At 44.3% G+C, this 21,720-nt stretch overlaps 1 pseudogene; it reads left to right on the top strand.

Annotated features, from left to right (window-relative positions):
• Positions 1 to 10,815, top strand: part of LOC129460728 (ankyrin repeat domain-containing protein 18A-like) — a 68,239-nt pseudogene extending 57,424 nt beyond the window's left edge.
• The last annotated feature ends 10,905 nt before the right edge of the window (positions 10,816 to 21,720 follow it).

Here is a 21,720-nt window from a genome sequence, read left to right on the forward strand (position 1 = left end):
GCCAAAAGAACAAAGCTGGAGGCATCATGCTACCTGACTTCAAACTATACTACAAGGCTACAGTAACCAAAACAGCATGGTACTGATACCACAACAGAGACGTAGATAAATGGAACAGAACAGAGCCCTCAGAAATAATGCCACATATCTACAACTATCTGATCTTTGACAAACCTGACAAAAACAAGCAATGGGAAAAGGATTCCCTATTTAATAAATGTTGCTAGGAAACCTGGCTAGCCATATGTAGAAGGCTGAAACTGGATCCCTTCCTTACACCTTATACAAAAATTAATTCAAGATGGATTAAAGACTTAAATGTTAGACCTAAAACCATAAATACCCTAGAAGAAAACCTAGGCAATACCATTCAGGACATAGGCATGTGCAAGGACTTCATGTCTAAAACAACAAAAGCAATGGCAACAAAAGCCAAAACTGACAAACAGGATCTACTTAAACTAAAGAGCTTCTGCACAGCAAAAGAAACTACCATGAGAAGGAACAGGCAACCTACAAAATGGGAGAAAATTTTCGCTACCTACTCATCTGACAAAGGGCTAATATCCAGAATCTACAATGAACTCAAACAAATTTACAAGAAAAAAACAACCCCATCAAAAAGTGGGCAAAGGACATGAACAGACACTTCTCAAAAGAAGACATTTATGCAGCCAAAAAACACATGAAAAAATGCTCATCATCACTGGCCATCAGAGAAATGCAAATCAAAACCACAATGAGATACCATCTCATGCCAGTTAGAATGGCCATCATCAAAAAGTCAGGAAACAACAGGTGCTGGAGAGGATGTGGAGAAATAGGAACACTTCTACACTGTTGGTTGGACTGTAAACTAGTTCAACCATTGTGGAAGTCAGTGTGGTGATTCCTCAGGGATCTAGAACTAGAAATACCATTTGACCCAGCCATCCCATTACTTGGTATATATCCAAAGGACTATAAATCATGCTGCTGTAAAGACACATGCACATGTATGTTTATTGCAGCACTATTCACAATAGCAAAGACTTGGAACCAACCCAAATGTCCAACAACGACAGACTGGATTAAGAAAATGTGGCACATATACACCATAGAATACTATGCAGCCATAAAAAATGATGAGTTCATGTCCTTTGTAGGGACATGGATGAAACTGGAAACCATCATTCTCAGTAAACTATCACAAGGAGAAAAACCAAACACCGCATGTTCTCACTCATAGATGGGAATTGAACAATGAGAACTCTTGGACACAGGAAGGGGAACATCACACTCCAGGGACTGTTGTGGGGTGGGGGGAGGGGGGAGGGACAGCATTAGGAGATATAACTAATGCTAAATGATGAGTTAATGGGTGCAGCACACCAACATGGCACATGGATACATATGTAACAAACCTGCACATTGTGCACATGTACCCTAAAACTTAAAATATAGTGAAAAAGAAATAAAAATAAATAAAAGACTATAATTTGATTGTTTGTAACACAAAGCATAAATACTTGAGGGGATGGATACCCCATTTTCCATTATGTGATTATTACACTCTGCATTTCTTTATCAAAGATCTCATGTACCCTGTAAATATATACATCTGTTATGTACTCACAAAAATTAAAAATAATTGTTTAAAAAAAAGAAAAATAATGTTAGTAAATAATCTTACCTTTAAAATGTTAGTCAAAGATAGTTTTTGTCTCTCCTCTCTTTTTTTTTGCTTTTTTATCGCTTTTTCCCCTGAAAAGTCTCATGTAATTAACCTGATCTGTTAGTTTTTTTCACTATTTTTGAAGCTTTATAATTAGTGAAGTGATCCTGTTATAAAATTACTTATCAGAATTTCCCTAGATAGAAATATTAATGATTTTAATTTATTTTTCGGTAGATCACAACCTAAATGCAAAGTGATACTGCTACTCTGGACACAATCATTTTTGATTGTGATCTTTAGTATTATCACCAGACGGTGCCTCAAGAAAGACTATTTGAGTAACGTATTCAAGATGTTACAGAAAGGCATCCTTGTGAAATAGGGAATAATTATCACAGGAATTTAAAGAAGTGTAATTCACAAAGCAGTTAAAAAATAACACCTTGTTCAGCCTGAAGGGGTATGTGGAAGGCAGAAAGAACATGTCCCACCTCCAGGGCCTTGGTCACAGTGCTGGGGGCTAATTGCCTTCAGAGATGTTTTAGTTCTTTTTGATCACCAACCAAACAATCTAGTTCTCCCCTAGGAGTTGTTGCTCTGAATTATTCCTCAGTGCCAAATGTTTAATTGGTCCTAGATAATGGGTGAAATGTACAAGCGTGAAATCTAAAACTGATTTACTAAACACAAGTATTCCTAGATTTTTTTTTATTCATTTTAGTTTTCTTAACCTATATTAAGGAGTACAACATGATGTTTTGATATAATTGTTTCTAATGAAGTGGTTCTTATAATCAAGCAAATCAACATATTCATTTTCCCACATTATTACCCTTTAAATACAAGTATTTCTAATGGAATCTTCAGAATCTCACAAGTAGAGCAATTTTAGAAGGCAGCAAGTTTTACCTGTTGAGCCATACATCACTGATAGCCATTTCTCTTCCCTGTCTACTTTGTTTGAACTGCTTGTTCAGTAGAAATCACCTTAGAAACAAAGGTGCTTCTTTAGAACGATTTTAAAATTATGATTCCTTACAACAGGTATGCTCTCACACATCTTCGGTGTGAAAACACTGTTTAGTGGGTAATTTGGTTTACTCTCAGGGCAAGTTTTTAAAAACTGCAAGTCATTAAGAATCATTTAAGGAAAAATGAAATAGTAAGCATTCGTCTTTGCTATCTTTACAGAGTGAATAAGAAAATAGCGATGATCAGCACCAAGGCTCCTTATGGAGAAAGAGGGTGAAATATTTTCTCAGCACTCTTCCTACAAGGCGAGGCCCAGAGACACCTTGTGTTGAAAATCTTACTAGTATAGGACTCAACAGAAAATATATTCCCCAAATGCCCATAAGAATTCCTACTTCAAACCCTCAGACTTCAAATAACTGCAAGAACTACTTGACTGAGGTTAGTTATATGACCGTTTCTCTTTAGGGTTTCATTTCTCTAGCACAATTCTTGTTTTTAATTTGGTGAAATACTGAGTTGTTCTGTTGACTTTTGCATGTTAAGTAAAGATCATAATTAGCTGTGTTAACACAGAAAGGATATGGGAACTTTACATTTTTTAATTCCCTGGAGCTCTCATTTTCAAGAGATATCCATTTGCTAACTTTATTCAATAAATGTGACTAAACTGACACATTTCAAATGTCTTTAAAAGCTGCATTTAAGTTAGGTTTTAGAAATTGCATGTTATTGCCTGATAACTGATGATATACTTTGAGATGCTTTGGCTCACTCTCTAATTGATTGTAGTTTAGCTGTGGTTCATACCACATTTTTTTTCTTTATTTTGAGGCAGTGTCTCACTCTGTCGCCCAGGCTGGAGTGTCGTGGTGCCATCTCCACTCACTGCAACCTCCACCTCCTGGGTCCAAGTGATTCTCCTGCCTCAGCCTCCTGAGTAGCTGAGACTACAAGCACACACCATTACACCCAGCTAATGTTTGTATTTTTAGTAGAGACAAGGTTTCACCATATTGGCCAGGCTCTTCTCGCACTCCTGACCTTGTGATCTGCCTGCCTCAGCCTCTCAAAGTGCTGGGATTACAGGCATGAGCCACCGCACCTGGCCCATGTCACTTTTAAAGTTTCTTTGCACTGGCCAGGTGCGGTGGCTCATGCCTGTAATCCCAGCACTTTGGGAGGCTGAGGCAGGTGTGTCATGAGGTCAGGAGTTCAAGACCAGCGTGACCAAGATGGTGAAACCCTATCTCTACTAAAAGTACAAAAAAAAAAATTAGCCGGGTGTGGTGGCAGGCACCTGTAATCCCAGCTACTAGGAAGGCTGAGGCAGAGAATTGCTTGAACCTGGGAGACGGAGGTTGCAGGAGCTGAGATTGCACCACTGCACTCCAGCCTGGGTGACAGGGCAAGACTCCGTCTTGAAAATAAAAAATTTAAAAAAAGTTTATTTGCACCATCTCAACTCTTCCCACCCATAATCACAACTGAATGATTGGCATCCAAACACTTTACCACATATGGATGTTTATTATTTAGTAGAATCCGAAATAATTGCATTTTATGAATTAAAACACTAAAATGTTCATTTCCATTTTTATGTTAAAAGCTTTGTGCTTGGCCAGGCATGGTGGCTCACACTTGTAATCCCAAAATTTGGGGAGGCTGAGGCAGGTGAATCACCTGAGGTCAGGAGTTTGAGACCAGCCTGGCCAACATGATGAAACCTTGTCTCTAGTAAAAGTACAAAAATTAGCAAGGTGTATTGGCAGGCATGTGTAATCTCAGATACTCAGGAGGCTGAGGCAGGAGAATCACTTGAACCCAGGAGACAGAGGTTGCAGTAAGCCAAGATCATACCACTGCACTGTAGCCTGGGTGATGGAGACTCCGTCTAAAAAAAAAAAAAAAGTTTGTGCTTTTCTTACGTAAGAGTACATCTTCTGACTATAAAAATCCTGGAAGAAAACCAAGAAATACTCTTCTGGACATATATTTGTCAATTAATTTATGGCTAAGTCCTCAAAAGCAATTGCAAGAATAACAAAAATTGACAAGTGTGATCTAATTTAGCTAAATAGCTTCTGCACAGCATGAGAAACTATCACGGGATTAAACAGACAGCCTAAAGAATGGAAGAAAATATTCACAAACTGTGGATATAGCAAATGCCTATTATCCTATTATCCAGAATCCATAAGAGACCTAAACAAATCAACAAGCAAAAAATAAATAACACCATTAAAAATGGGCAAAGGACATGAACAGACACTTCTCAAAATAACACATGTAAGTGGCCAACAAACATTAACAAATGCTTACCATTGCTAATCATCAGAAAAATGCCAAACAAAACATCAGTGAGATACCATTTCACACCAGTCAGAATGACTTTTGTTAAAAAAAAAAAAAAAGATGTTGGGGAGGCTGTGGAGAAAAGGGACCACACACCATTTGTGGCAATGTAAATTAATTCAGCTGCTATGGAGAGCAGTTTGGAAATTAAGAACTAAGAATGACTATTGGATGCAGCAACCCCATTACTATACTAGGGGTATACCGAAAGGACAATAAATCATTGTAACAAAAAGATGCATACACATGTATGTTCATTGCAGCACTATTCACAATAGCAAAGACATGGAGTCAATCCAGGTGCATCCAAGGTAGATTGAAAATCCAAGGTAGATTGGAAAATTCCATATATACCAAGGAATACTATGCAGCCATAAAAAGAACAAAATCACGTCATTTGCAGCAATATGGATACAGCTGGAATCCACTTTCCTAAGCAAACCAACGCAGAAACAGAAACCAAATATCTCATGTTTTCACTCATGTGGGAGCTACACACTGGGTGCACATTGTCATAAACATGGGAATAATAGACACTGGGAAATAAGAATGGGGAAGGACAGAGTGGGCCAGGGTTGAAAAACTACTTATTGGGTCCTATGTTCACTACCTGTGTGATGGGTTCAATTGTACTGCAAACCTCGGCATCCCTCAATATGCCTTTGGAAGAAACCTACAGAGGTACCATGTTAATTTAGAATACAAACTAGAAAAAAAAAAAGTTTACTATAAGTAGAGAATAGAAATTTATTTTTAAGATAAAATTTATTGAAGTAAAAAATGGATTAAACTTTTATAAAGGGCAGAGTTTTCTAAGAATTTCAAAGCAATGCATTCATTGCAAAAGATGGCTTTAATTACTTAATCTTTTTTTTTTTTTTTTTTTTTTTTTAGACAGGGTCTCACTCTGTCACCAGCCTGGAGTGCAGTGGTGCAATCTTGGCTTACTGCAACCTCCACCTCCTGGCTTCAAGCAATTCTCCTGCCTTAGTATCCCAAGTAGCTGGGACTACAGGTGCGCATCACCACACCCAGCTAATTTTTGTATTTTTAGTAGAGATGGGGTTTCCCCTTTTTGGCCAGGATGGTCACGATCTCCTGACCTTGTGATCTGCCTGCTTTGGCCTCCCCAAGTGCTGGGATTACAGGTATGAGCCACCATGCCTGGCCATTGTTTAACCTTTGTACTAATAAAACACTAACTTTCTAAAATCATGTATATGCAATAGATCAATATTAACTGCATTTTTGTCAGATTACTCTAAACAGCATTACACATATACATCCTCTGTTATCTAAACTTAAAATAAGTAGAAATTTTACTTTATTTATGTGATTATTTTTCTATTTAAGCAAACTTCAAGTTATGTCTAGTCACTAAAAATACTAAAGGCCACATTTTGTAAGTGATACATTATTTTCATGATAACATTTGTTGTTTAACTTAAACATTATTATTATTTTTACTTATTTTAGATGGAGCCGGACTGTGTAGAACAAATAATTAGAGAAACAAAGAGAAGTACGTTGCCAAAATTTATTAATTAAATTTAGGTTTATTTTAGAAATAAAGTGTAAATAGCAAATGGCATTCCTTTTCATTCTTGGGTTAATAGATACTACATCAAGTATTTTTTTTCTTACACACATCTAATGAAAGATGTGAAAACAAAAATTTTCACAGAGAAGACTGTACTTATGCACCATAAATTCATCATGTTCCATAGCTTAAAAAATTCCCAAGAAGTTTGTGCATCTCTTTTTCACTGGCTCTACACTTTCTTAAGTTTTGCCATCCTCATGGAACTGCCAGCCAGCACACTGAAACGATTCTCAGAAAACAAAGGCATCATCAAGTTCTCAGGGTTTTGGTAGAGACTGAAGGCCAACAGACCTAAGACTCATTCAGAAATACTTAGCTGAGCAATAACCCTTCATAAGGAGTCACTTGACAGGTGACATTTTAAATCTCCTGTCATTTACCGTGTCATTGGCTTACACTTGTTCTCAGGAAAAGTTCCAAATTTTTCACCATGAAATAAAAACACCCACGTCAATGTGATTCTTGTCAAGTTACTCAGCCTTTTCTCTCGCCACTTACTGCCCTCTGCCCTTTGCTCTAGCACCAAACTGGATGGAGTGGAACTCTGCAGGGCTCTTCCTCACCTCAGGCTCTTTGCCTTCGCCTCTTCCCTCTATCTGGGAAGCTTTTCCTTGTCCTTCAGGTATCAACCTATGTTATCTCCTCCACCAGAAAGCCCATGATATTGACATAAAAGTGGGTAGATGTCCCTTCCATGTGTTCCAGTAGTGCCCTGCTGTATACCTGTCATGGTATCTATGACTCTGTATGGACATTGCCTGCCTGTCTGTTTTTTTAGGTTATAGCATATGACTGTTGAGAGGTGGACCATACCATCTTCATCTTATAATTCCAGTGCTCGTTCTAGTACCTTAGCACGTGGCTGTTGATTACACAAATGAAGAATGAAAAAGCTCTGATATTTAAACATAATTAGAATTAATGCCATGTGTAAATTATTAAATAGTAATTTTGTATTGTAAATGTACATACATATTTCTCATTCTTATTAACTCTGATAAAGTTCTCAACTCTTTAGTTTTTAAACTCACACTTAGTTAACTGAAGTGTTTTAGGTAAAGAACATAATTCTTTATTTTTCCTTCCAGCTGTTGCTGTGTTGGACACTTGCTCCCATCTACTTTCTTCTCTGGAATCCACTGGTAAGCCACAACTAATGAAGAGAATATTTAACCATAAAGTCTTAAGGAAAAACTGTATGATTTAAAAGATTATAAAACTTTATTACTGGGCTATTTACACATTTTAATTGTTTCTCATAAAATATGTAACATTACAATATTTACTGAAGTAGGATATTTTTGTATCATATGTATGATGATAATTTATAGGGTATTTTAAATGATGTTTTTTAGCCTTCTTAAGTTTTAAGTGGATCTTGCAAATGAAAACCAGTATTATTGAGTTTGACATATTCAAATTGCCCAAATGTCAGCTGTTTAAACAACCAAGTCATCATTGATACTTTAGTAAAGGTTAGTAAAGGTCATCGAAGGCTTATTTGCATTTTACAGTTTTTATTACTTAGGAGACTTAAGGAGTACCTGCCAGGTTTGTCCATGCTAATGTTATGATTTTCTTTTTGTACTTCAACCGTATTTTGTATGGAGATACTTTGAGGCTCTGTAAATATCTGGTTACTCCTCAGAACCCACTAGATTTAGCATTTCATGAATTGGATGACTTGTGTTTGAACAATTATTACTATGATGGTTGCCAGATGATTATTTTCTTACTGTCTTCTTTGTTCTACATGGAGAAATAAAATCAATAAATAAGGGAGAAGGGAAGCTCATGATTCTGATGCTCCAATTCCCCAAGATTAGGCCAGTGGTAGACATTCCAAGCTGACTTTATGTCTTTTTGATTTGTCTCCATTACTCTGTCAGCACTTTTTTACTTTCTGGCAGAAGATGTTCTAAGCTCTTCTTGTATTTTCTCTGCCCTAGCCCTGGAATGAGTAATTTTTTTTAGAAGCAGAGGTGGAGCCACTGAGGAAGCACAGGCGAGCCCTCCCCAGCGTGTACTCACTGGTCCCCAACAGAAGAACCGCTGCCGCATCCACTGAGGTACCAAGAAACTAGCATAGGGCCTTCTGGCTGTCTGGGGACAGTCCTCATGTGGTCCCTGGCTCAGCCTCAGAGGTTCTGGATTAGTCTTCCTGTAGCCTCTGTGCTGTGTCTTTAGATTGGGGCTCTGTGAGAAGGGCCCTGGGAGACCCAACAGCACAGGGTGTCTCATCTGCCAAATGCCCCTCCCTTCCTCACACTCTGACACTCAGGAATAGGGTAGATGGCGTGTCCAGGCAGTGCCAGGCCACCTCACTGTCTCCTTTGAGATGGGTGCAGAGGGCCTTTGGGGTGAGTGTGGAGCTCGGAACCTGGAGCCTGAGGCCAACTGTCTCTCCCTGTGTCTTGGAGGAAAGGCCAAGTCCCCAAAAAACCCCAGGGCCTGACCTCTGGGCACGCATGCAGGGAGGCAGGGTCTGTGAGCTGAGGGGGACATTGTAATGAGACTTTGAGCCTCGTCGCTCAGGGGCCTGGTCAGTGGACCATGGTCAGAGATGACCTGGTCATCAGGACCTGGTCAGTTGGGACCTGATCAGCAGCGGCCTGGTTAGTGGTGGCCTCCTCAGTAAAGGCCTCATCAGTGGGGACCTGGTGACCTAGTCATTGGAAGCCTGGTCAGTGGGGGGACCTAGTCAGTGGTGGCCTTATTAGTGGGGCCTGATTGGTTGGAACGTAAACAATGAAAAACTGGTTGGTGGGGCCTATACGGTATACCAGGGGCCTGGTCAGTGTGGGGCCTTAGTGGCTTGGAGCCTGGTCAGAGAGGGCCTGGTCAGAGGGGGCTCAGTCAGCTGGGGACTCATCCATGGGGAATTGTTCAGTGGGGGGTCGGGTGAGCAGCAACCTGGTAAATTGTGGTCTTGTCAGTGGGAACCCGGTCTTGTCAGTGGGGACCAGGTCAGTGGAAAATTGGTCAGTGGGGTCTGGCCCATGAGGCCTATGAAGTGCGGGCCTGGTTAGGAAGACATGGTCAGTGGGGACTTGATCAGTGGGACCTGGTCAATGGAGGAGTGGTCATTAGGGACCTTATCACTGGGAACCTGGTCACGGGCGGTTGGTCAGTACCTGGCCTGCTGGCCACTGTGTGACCTCAGGCAGGGGGTTTGTCTGTGGAGCCTCCTTGCCTCCATCTGCAGGGAGGGTGAGTCAGGGCACCCTGGAGGGTGGCTGGAAAGAGAAAGTGAGAAGATGTGTTGAATCCAATACTGCTTGGCAAGACCTACAACTTTACAAATGACCTGTGTTCCACCTAGAGAGGGTGCCAGCCCTCTCAGCATTATGCAGTGCCCCTCTGTCTGCATCCCCAGGACCACCATGGGTGGGGAGGGCAGAGATTGGGGAGCACCTATAGAGGCTCGAATGCTCTAAGGTGACAGTGATGAGGACCTGGGTGCACCCATGAGTGGAGAAGCTAGGCCTGTCCAGAGAAGCAAGACAAACACACACATACACACACACACACAGGCACACATGCACACATGCATACACAAACACATTACATACACACATGTCAGTTCAGGGGATAGAGGACACTGACTCTGGGCCCTGTTGACCCAAGCAGGCTCCCGTTGTGGTGGGTTGTGTCACCCCACAATGTCACTGTTGCTGAGTGCCCATCGCCTCTGTGTTGTGGAGCAGTTAGAGACACACAGCAGTGTCTGTGAGTAGCTCTGCGTGAAGGACCATTTTCTAGATGAGAGGCACATCTCAACACAGCTCACTGATCAGACTCAGGTGAGTGGGACCTTCTCTCTTCTCTTCCTCCTGGCTTGGGGACAGTCACTCTCGGGTGGGTGGTTTTGGCCTCTGGGCAGCTACTGAGGGTAATCCCTGAACACTCACCGGGTGCCTGTTCTGTGCTGACAGTCATTTCATTCATCCTCGCAGCAATTCCATTCTGCATCTTTTCTGATCACCTCCGTGACCACCCAGGACAACCCGATCAGGGCCCTGTCACCAGGCCCAATCCGCTCCATGATAACCAAGACACAGGTCCAGAGACAACCGTCCTGCATTGTGCCTGCATCTGAACCCCTTGGTGGCTAGTGACCAGCACAACATGGAAGAAGCCAGGGTAGCATGCGGCCAGCTGCCCTACAGCCCCAGATGGCTCCTGAGCCTTGGGAAGTCATTCTTAAAGGGGAAGCTGGTCACTTTGAGGTCCCTGGAGGGAAGGGTGAACGTGCATCCCAACAGCCCTGGCGGCCAGCAGCATGCCATGCATCTTCTCACCCAACCTGTGTGACAGAGGCCCCCTCCTGCGGCAAAAGTCCCATACCCAAAAGGTCCCATCCCAGTCGGACCTCATCCTGAGCCCTGGGAGGGGAGGGGCACCATGGGCCTCCCTGCAGCAGCCAGGATTACCACCCAGGGGACTCGGCCTTCTGTGGCCCTGGCCAGACTTAGAATTTGGCCCAAGACAAGCTCACTCAGAGCAGCTTCTCAGTACCTGGGGCCTGTGCATGCCAGGCAAGACCAAGCTGGCTCAAAGAGCAACCAGCCACCTCTGCAAGCGTGTGCCAGGAGCAGGTGGAGCAGCCACCAACCTCCCCCACTCAAGGAAACAGGGATGGCCAGGTTCCCACAGCCTGAGTGACCACCACCTGACAGCTGATGGAGTGGAGGCCTGAGGAAAAGCAGATGGCGCTGGGGCTCTACCTCCAGGGCAGAAGAACTGATTTACCCTGACTGGCAGGGAGTGACATTGGTGGCTGGTCCACCGGCTCCTGGCACACCCTTGCAGAGGTGGCTGGTTGCTCTTTGAGCCAGCTTGGCTTTGCCTGGCATGCACAGGCCTCGGTGCAACAAATGTGCTGCAAATGGAGCCACATAGAGGAAATGAGCAGCAGGCTCAGGAACAGGGTGTGCGCTGCCTTTGGGGCTCCAGTCCATGCATCGGGGCTCCTACAGCACTGTAGGCTTCTCGGGTGCCAAGAGGCAGACCACAGGCCATCTTGAGGAGGACTCTGGTAAGAGCTTCCTTGGGTATGTGGATGATGTCCAGGATGTTGGCCTGGTGTCCCTGAGACAGCACTAACAGGTCCATGACTGGGTCCAGGTCCTGCCTGGGCTGATTGGCAAAGAGCTCACTGACAGTGTGGAAGGCATCTATGGTGAAGTGGGATCTATGTTCAAAGGCAGAAAGGGCCCAATCTGGTAGATGAGCCACACAGCCAGCTTCTGGGTGCAGGCACAGTGCCACATTTTTTGTCACTTCCTGATGTGCCCCACCAGCACTGAAGAGACAGCCTGGAGACAGGGCAAGAGGAAGGCTGAGAAGGATGAGATGGTGAGTGCCAGATTCTTCCTGGCCCTGAGCCCACTCCCAGGGTGACACTCAACCTTTAGGAGTGGGAGAGCAAGATTGACGGCTTCAAGTGCTTCACCAAGAAGATGGACAACAGGGCACTCAGCTCGACTTCACAGCCAATGAGTGGTGACAGGCTTTAAGAAAGAGCATCAGAAGGCTGCCAGTTCTTCAGCCTCAGTCAGGCCTTGGAGCTGGACCAGGCCATCCACTTCAGTATAGATGCCTTCCACACTCTCAGTGAACTCTTTGCCAATCAGTCCAGGCAGGACCTGGACCCAGCCATGGACCGGTTAGTGCTGTCTCAGGGACACCAGACCAACATCCTGGACATCATCCATGTACACAAGGAAGCTCTTACCAAAGTCACGGACAGCAGGCAACATGTGGCAGAAGGGAAGACAGAGGTGCAGAGGCTGATGACGTCAGAATCACAGGAACAGGATTTCTTTGGCCACTTTGGCTGAAATTCACCACTTCCATCCAATTGTAGTGAGAGACATGGACTCACAGATGCAGCATTTATTGCAACAAGAAATACTACTTTTTCAAAAAGTCACCCAGGAATTGATAGTGTTGAATGACTCGATACTCGATCGTGGACTGTTTCCAGTTCAAGGATACTTTCTACAGCAGAATAATAACACTAGCAAAGAGCTAGTACAAGGATGGTTTTGTGATCAACTGAAATCCAGCTGAATACAGAATCGTATAGGAAACAGTTAATATGGTGATAGAATAGAAACAGTAGCAAATGTGAACTACATCATGCTATGAATGCCTAAACTACTGCTGTAACTTTTGGAAAAATGATAATACCACTTTATTGCTTTTTGAAGTATGAATATTTTAGTGTATATGCTCTAGACCTCAAACCGTGTAAAGAGTCTCAAAGAAGTTGGCTGGATAAAGCCTGCTGCGGATGTCTTTATATTCAAAGATTGATGATGCAATTTGAATACGTGTCCCCACCGAATCTCATGTTGAATTATATTTCCTAATGTGGAAGGTGGATCCTGGTATAAGGTGATTGAATTATGAAGGCAAGTTTCTCATGAATGGTTCAGCACCATCCCCTTGTACCATCCTCACAATAATGAGTGACTTCTCATGAGATCTGGTCACTGAAAACTCTATGTCACCTCCCTTCTCTCCATGTTTTCCCCTTGCCATGTGAGACAACTCATTCTTTCTTTGTCTTCCATGATTATTGAAAGATTTCTGAGGCCTCCTAGCAGCAGAAGCACTGTGCTTAGAACCATGAGCCAATTAAACCTCTGTTTCAAAATAAATCATACAGAAAATGGCAAATGAGGACTGGAGCATTGCAATAAAGATACCTGGAAATGTGGAAGCAGCTTTGGAACCAGGTAATGGACGGAGGTTGGAAGAGTTTGGAGGGCTCAAAAGAAGACTGATAGATGAGAAAACTTTTGGACCATCTTAGAGTCTGGTTCAATGGTTGTGACAAACATCCTCACAGAAACATGGACAGTGAAGGCCAGGCTGAGGAAGTCTCAGATATAAATAAGAAGCTTTCTGGAAAATGTCTTCCTTTTGGATATGGAAAGCTTACACAATGCCTGTACCATCATTGTACCTTAGAAGCTGTGAATTTGCTTTTTATTTCAGAGACATATAGGCAAAAGAGACTGTAGCCTTGACCCAGATGAGACTTTGGACTTTGTAACTCTGAGTTCATGCTGAAATGAGTTAAGACTTTAGGAGACTGCTGGCAAGGCATGATTGTATTTTGCAATGTGAGAAGGACATGAGATTCATGGGGTCAGGGACAGAATAATACGGTTTTTCTCTATGTCCCTACCAAAACTCATGTGGAATTATATTCTGTAATGTTAGAGGCGGGGCCTAGGTGGAAAAACATTTAGTCATAAAATGGTGCAGGTAGATCCTTCACGAATGATAAAGGACCATCACCTTGATGCTTTCCTCCTGATAGTGAGTGAGTTCTCATGAGATCTGGTTGTTTAACAGGCTGTGGAACCTCTTTCCTCACTCTGTCTTCCTCCTACTCCTGCTTTAGGAGACATCTCATTGTCCCTTGGCTTTCTGATATAATGAGGAGGCTTCCTGATTCCTCCCAGAAACAGAAGACACTATGCTTCCTTCACAGCTTGCAGAACCATGAGTCAATTACACCTCTTTTATCCACAATAGTACATAAAATTAGAACTGCAGAGAGGAGCTGTGAAATGTCTTCAAGGCCTTTTTTCCTTTGTCTTGGCTATTAGCACAGTGCTTCTTTATATGCAAATTTCTGAAATCTTCTTGAATGTTTCCCCTTAAATGGGATTTTTGTTATTGCTACATAGCCAACCTGCTATACAGATATCTGAAAAAGTAGAAGCAGGCTCAGTAGTGGGTAGCAAACAAAGATTGGAAGGGTTTGGAGGGATTAGAGTATGAGAGGGAGTGGGAGGGAGTGATTTAATCATGGATGGCAGGGGTGGGTGTGGAAGGAAAAAGGGGTGGGTAGGGTGGGAAGGAGTAGACTGGCTGTATGGTGGTGGGAGGGTGGTGGGTAGTAGGAAGGAGGAGTAGCCTGCTGCAGAGGCAGAGCCTCATAGAAAATCCCTACTAGGGAAGTGCAGGTTTGAGCCCCCATGGCTGCTCTCATGGACTGGACTAGTGTTGAGTGCCTGTAGCTTTTCCACACGGAGGGTGCAAGCTGTTGGTGGGTCTATGAATCCGGGGTCTGGAGGGTGGTGGCCCCCTGCGTGGGGGCTCCAAGTCCATATTTTCCTTCTGCACTGCCCTAGTAGAGGTTTCCCAAGAACTCTTCATCTGCAGCAGGCTTCTGCCTGGAAACAGTGGGAGGTGGGCGTGGGAGGCAGATCCTTCACCAATGCTTAGGCAGCATCATCTTGATGCTGTCCTCATGATAGTGTGTTCCCATGAGATCTGGTTATGTAACAGGGTGTGGCACCTCTTTCCTCTCTCAGTCTTGCTTCTACTCCTGCCATTTGAAACATCTCATTGCCCCTTGGCCTTCTGGTATGATTGGGAGGCTTCCTGATCTGATCCTCCCAGAAGCAGAAGCCACTATGCTTCCTTTACAGCCTGCTGAACCATGAGCCAATTAAACTTCTTTTCTTTATGATCATACAGAAAATTAATGCTATGAAGTAGAGCCATGAAATGCCTTCAAGGCCCTTTCCCCTTTGTCTTGGCAACCAGTACTCAGCCTCTTTTCATGCAAATATCTGAAGCCTTCGTGAATTTTCCCCCTGAAAATGGACTTTTCTGCTTTACCACATTGCCAGGCTGTGATAAAGATAGCTGACAATGTAGAACCAGGTTCAGAAGTGGGTAAAAGACAGAGGTCAGAAGAGTTGGGAAAGCTTAGAAGACAGCAAGATGAGGAAAATATTGGACGACCATAGAGAATTGTTAAATACTTGTGATCAGAAGGCTGACAAAAGGATAAACACTGAAGTCCAGACTTAAAAGGTCTCAGATGAAAATGAGGAATTTCCTATGAACAGAAGCCAAGATTACATTTGATTGGCCTTAGCAAAGGACCTGGCTGCACGGTGACCATGCCCTGGAGATCTGTAAAACTATGAACTCGGGGGTGATGATTTAGGATGTATCTGGTGAAATGAACATCTAGGCAGCATAGCACAAGAGGTGTCCTGTCTGCATTGAACAGCCCGTGTTCTTATGGGTGACCTAAGAAATGACTTCAAGTTGGAACTTCAAGTGGAGATCTAAAGTTTGGAAAATTTGGAGCCTGGCCAAGTGGTCAAAAAGAAAAGCCGATTTTGAGGGGGAAAATTCAAGAAGGCTTAGGGTATTTGCGTAAAAAGGAACCTAGTGCAAATAGCCAAGGCAGTGGGAAACCGGCCTTGAAGGTATTTTAGAGACCTCTGCCACAGCCATTGCTGTCACAGGCCCTAGGGCCTAGGAGAGAAGAATGGTTTCCTAGGCCAGTCCCATGGCCCTGCTGCTGTGCTCAACTACAGGACACTGCTGCCTGCATCCCTGCAGCTCCAGCACCAGCCATGGCTGAAAGATGCACAGGTACAGCTTGGGTCATTGCTTCAGAGGCGGCTCAAAGCCTTGATGGTTTCCATATAGTGTTAAGCCAGTAGGTGCACAGAGAAAGAGACTAGAGGCTTGGGAGCTCCCATCTAGACTCCAGAAGATGTACAGAAAATCCTGGATGTTCAGGAAGAAGCTTTTCCAAGAGGCAGAGCCTCATGGGGAACCTCTACTAGGGGAGCAAAGAAGGGACCTATGGGGTTGAAGCCCCCACACAGGGAGGCATCATTCTCTAAATCCCAGATTCATAGACCCACAAATAGCTTGCACCCTCAGTGTGGAAAAGCTATGGGCACTCAACAACAGCCCTGGCCATGAGAGACAGCAGCAGAGGCTGAACACTGCAAAGCCACAGGTCCAGATCTGCCCAAGGCCTTGGGAGCTTAGCCCTCATAGCCCTGTGCCATGGATGTGGGACAACGATTCAAAAATGATGATTTTGGAGCTGTAGGATTGAGTGAATGGCCTGCTGGGTTTTGGATATTTATGTATCCTATGAGTCCCATCTGTGTTTTGTGCTTCTTTCTAGCAATTTCTTTTTTTTTCTGTTGGCTGGGAATGCTTACCCATTGCCTGTACAATCATTGTACCTTGGAATTAGTAAACCTGCTTTATAATTCAGTGGCTCATGGGCAGAAGGGACTGTAGACTTGTCTCAGATAAGACTCTGGGCTTTGGGCATTTGACTAATTGCTGGAATGAGTTAAGATTTGAGAGACTCTAGGGAAGGCATCATTGCATTTTGCAATGTGAGAAAGACATGAACTTTGGGGGACCAGGGACAGAATAATATGTTTTGGCTCTCTGTCTCTACCAAAGCTCATGTGGAATGTTAATGGGAAATGTTAAAGGTGGGGGCTGGTGGAAGGTGATTTAATCATGGTGGAGAGTGGAGGTTGGATGGTTGGGGGGGCGGGGAGGTTTGGGGGGATTGGGGGGTGGGGAAGGTTGGAGGGGATTGGGGGCTGGGGTGGGTTGGAGGGGATTGTGGTGGGGTTGGGGGTGAAAGGCAGGGTTGGGGGTGGATCCTTCACAAATGGTTAAACACCATCTCCTTAATGCTGTCATTCTGATAGTGAGTTTTCTTCATGATTTTGGAGCTGTGAGATTGAATGAACACTGACCTACTGGATTTTGGATGTCCATTGGGCCTGTGGTCCCATTTGTGTTATTTTTCTTGGAAATTTCTTCCCTATGGATTGAGAAAGCTTACCCAATATTGTACCTTGAAAGAAACAAACACCTTTTTAACTTCAGGGACTCATAGGCAGAAGAGACTGTAGCCTTGTCTCAGATGAGACTTGGAACTTTTTATGTTTGAGTTAATGCAGGAATGAGTTAAGGCTTTTGGAAACTTTTGAAAAGGCATGATTGTATTATATTCTGTGAGAAGGATATGAGATTTTGGGGGTCAAGGTCAGCATAATATGATTTGGCTGTGTGCCCCTGGAAAAACTCATGTGGAATTGTAATCCCAAATGTTGGAGGTGGGGCCTGGTGGGAGATTATTTAATCATGGATGGGAGGGGTAGGGGTGGAAGAAAAAAGGGGTGGGTAGGGTGGGGAAGAGTAGGCTGGCTGTAGGGTGGTGGGAGGGTGGTGGGTAGTAGGAAGGGGGAGTAACCTGCTGCAGAGGCAGAGGCTCATGGAAAACCTCTACCAGGGCAGTCGCCTGTGGCTTTGCAGGTTTTAGCCACATGGCTGCTCTCATGGGATGGGCTGGTGTTGAGTGCCTATCACTTTTCCATACTGAGGGTGTGAACTGTTGGTAGGTCTATGAATCTGGGGTCTAGAGGATGGTGGCCTCCTGCATAGTCACTCAAAGCCCTTGTTTTCCTTCTGCACTGCCATAGTACAGGATTTCTAAGAGCCTCTGCCTCTGCAGCAGGCTTCTGTCTGGTACAGTAGAGGGTGGAGCTGTGTTGGGGGGCGGATGCTTCACCAATGGTTAAGCACCATCTTCTTGATGCTGACCTAGTGATAATGAGTTCTCATGAGATCTGGTTATATAACGGTGTGGCACCTCTTTCCTCTCTCAGCTTTGCTCCTACTCCTGCCGTATGAAACATTTCATTGCTGTTTTCCTACTGGTATGATTGGGAGGCTTCCTGAGTCCTCCCAGAAGCAGAAGCCACTGTGCTTTCTTTACAGCCTGCAGAACCATGAGCCAATTAAACCCCTTTTCATTATGATCATACAGAAAATAAAGTACTGCGAAGTAGAGCTATGAAATATCTTCAATGACATTTCCCCATCGTCTTGGCTATTAGCACTGACTCTTTTTTAGTGCAAATATCTGAAGCCTTCTTGAAGTTTCCCCGAAAATAGAATTCTTTTTCTTCTACATTGCCAGGCTGCAACAAAGATAGCTGAAAATGTAAAGCAGGTTCAGAGGTGGGTAACAGCCAGAGGTTGGAGGGTTTGGAGAGCTTGAAAGAAGACAGGAAGGTGAAGGAAATTTTGGACCATTGTAGGCACTTGTTAAATAGTTGTGATTAAAAGGCTGGGAGAAGGATGGACAGTGAAGGCTAGGCTTACAAGGTCTCAGATGACAATGAGGAACTTACTGGGAACAGGAGCCAAGGTTACTTTTGTTTTGCTGTAGCAAAGAACATGGCTGCAGGGCGACCTTGCCCTCGAGATCTGTGAAACTTTGAACTTGAGGGTGATGATTCAGTGCATATCTGGTGGAATGAACTTCTAGGCAGCATAGCACAAGGAGGGTCCTGTCTGCATCAAACAGCCTGTGCTCTTATGTGTGACTGAGGTTATGTGTGACCTAGGAAATGTCCTCCAGTTGGAACTTACATTTAAATGACAAGCAGAGCTCAAAAGTTTGGAACATTTTCAGCCTGGCCAAGTGGTCAAAAAGAAAAGCTGATTTTCGGGGGAAAATTCATGAAGGCTCCAGAAATTTGCATAAAATGGAGGCCAGTGCTAATAGCCAAGACAATGGGGGAAAAAGTCTTGGAGGCATTTCAGAGATGTTTGCAGCAGCCCTTGCTGTCACAGGCCCTGGGGCCTCGGAGAGAAGAATGGTTTCCTGGGCCAGCCCCATGGCCCTGGTGCTGTGTGCAGCCTCAGGACACTGCTGCCTGCATCCCGGCAGCCCCAGCTCCTGCTCCGACCTTGGCTGAAAGATGCACAGGTACAGATTGCATCACTGCTTCGGAGGGTGCAAGCTATAAGGCTTCATGGCTTCCACATACTGTTAAGCCAGTGAGTCCATAGAGCACTAGCCCAGAGGCTTCAGAGCCTTCATATAGATTTCAGAAGATGTATGAAAATGCCTGGGTGTCCAGACAGAAGGCTGCCAAAAAAGCAGAGCCTCCTGGGAAACCTCTACTAGGGCAATGCAGAAGGAAAATACGGGGTTGGAACCCCCACACTGGAGGCCAGCATCATACAGACACCAATTCATAGACCCACCAAGAGCTTTGTACCCTCTGCGGGTAAAAACTACAGGCACTCAACACCAGCACAGCCCATGAGGGCAGCTGTGGGGACTGAACACTGCAAAGCCACAGGTGCAGACCTGCCCAAGGCCTTGGGAGCCCAGCCCTCATGCCGTTGTGCCCTGGATGTGGCACAAGGATTAAAAAAGGATGACTTTGGAGCTGTAGGTTTGAATAACTGTCCTGCTGGGTTTTGGATTTTCATGGGACCTGTAAGTCCTGTTTGTGTCTTGTTCTTCTCTCTGGCAAAAATCTTCCTTTTGGGTGGGAATTCTTTCTCAGTGCCTGGACAATCAGTGTACCTTGGAAGTAGTTATCTTGCTTTGTATTTCAGAGGCTCAGGGGCGGAAGGGACTGCAGCTTTGTCTCAGATGAGACTTTGGGCTTCAGACATTTGAGTAAATGCTGGAATGAGTTAAGACCTTGGGGGTCTTAGCCAAGACGATGGGGAAAAGTCATTGAAGGCATTTCGTAGCTTCACTTCACAGCACTAATTTTCTGTATGATCATAACAAAAAGGGGTTTAATTGGCTCATGGTTCTGCAGGCTGTAAAAAAAAAAGCATAGTGGCTTGGGGAATGGTAAGTAAGGCATCACTGTATTTTGCAAAGTGAGAAGGACATGAGATTTGCGGAGGCAGGGACAGAATAATAAGATTCAGCTGTGTGTCCCTATGGACACATGTGGAATTGTAATCAGAAATGTTAAAAGTGGGGCCAGGTGGAAGGTGATTTAATCATGGAGGGTACTGGGTGTTGGAAGGTGGAGATTGGGGAGAATGGGTGGATTATGGTGGGGGTGAGGGGTGAAAAGTGGGGGTGGGGAAGGATCCCTCAGAAATAGTTAAACACCATCTCCTTAATCCTTTCCTCATGATGGTGAGTTCTCGTGATGGTTTTGGAGCTGTGAGATTGAATGGATACTGGCCTCCTGGGTTTTGGACTTGCATTGGCCCTGTGATCCCATTTGTGTTATTTTCCTGGCAAACCTCTACCTTTTGGATTGAGAAAACTTACCCAATGCCTGTATCATCATTGTACGTTGAAAGAAAAGAACTCCCTTTTAAATTCAGGGACTTATAGGCAAAAGGGACTGTAGCCTTTTCTCAGGTGAGACGTTGAACTTTTTACGTTTGAGTTAATGCTGAAATGACTTAAGACTTTCGACAACTTTTGAAAAGGCATGATTGTGTTTTACTCTGTGAGAAGGATATGATATTTGGGGGATCAGGGTCAGAATAATATGGTTTAGCTGTGTGTCCCTACCTAAACTCACATGTAATTGTAATCCCGAATGTTGCAGGTGGGTCCTGGTGGGAGGTGATTTATTCATGGATGGGAGAGGGGTGGGTTTTGAAGTAGAAACAGGTGGGTAAGGTGGGGAGGAGTAGGCTGGCTGTAGGGTGGTGTGTAGCAGGAGGGGAGTAGCCTGCCACAGAGGCAGAGGCTCATGGAAAACCTCTACTAAGGCAGTGCACCTGTGGCTTTGCAGGGTTTAGCACCTGCAGCTGCTCTCATGGGCTGGGCTGGTGTTGAGTGCCTGTAGCTTTTCCTACTGGGTGTGTGAGCTATTGGTGGGTCCACGACTCTTGGGTCTGGAGGATGGTGGCGTGGGGGCTCCAAGCCCATATTTTCCTTCTGCACTGCCCTAGTAGAGGTTTTCCAAGAGGATCTGCCTCTGCCTCAGGCTTCTGCCTGGAAACAGTGGGTGGTAGAATGGGGTGGTGGGCGGATCCTTCACCAACAGTTAAGCACCATCTTCTTGATGCTGATCTGCTGATAGTGAGCTCTCATGAGATCTAGTTGTATAACAGGATGTCGCACCTCTTTCCTCTCTCTGTCTTGCTTCTACTCCTGCCTTATGAAACATTTCATTGCCACTTGGCCTTCTGGTATAATTGGGAGGCTTCCTGAGTCCTCCTACAAGCAGAAACCACTATGCTTTCTTTACAGCCTGAAGAACTGTGAGTCAATTAGACCTCTTTTCTTTATGTAGATACAGAAAATCAATGCTGTGAAGCGAAGTTATGAAATGACTTCTAGGCATTTTCCCCAATCTCTTGGCTATTAGCACTGAGCTTTTTTCAATGCAAATATTGGAGGCCATCTTGATGTTTCCCCCTGAAAATGGACTTTTCTTCTTTTACCACATTGCCAGGCTGCGAAAAAGATAGCTGACAGTGTAGAAGCAGGTTCCAAATTGGGTAATGGCCAGAGGTTGGAGAGTTTGGAGAGCTT

Source organism: Symphalangus syndactylus, chromosome 1, assembly GCF_028878055.3.
Source record: "Symphalangus syndactylus isolate Jambi chromosome 1, NHGRI_mSymSyn1-v2.1_pri, whole genome shotgun sequence".
Taxonomy (NCBI): domain Eukaryota; kingdom Metazoa; phylum Chordata; class Mammalia; order Primates; family Hylobatidae; genus Symphalangus; species Symphalangus syndactylus.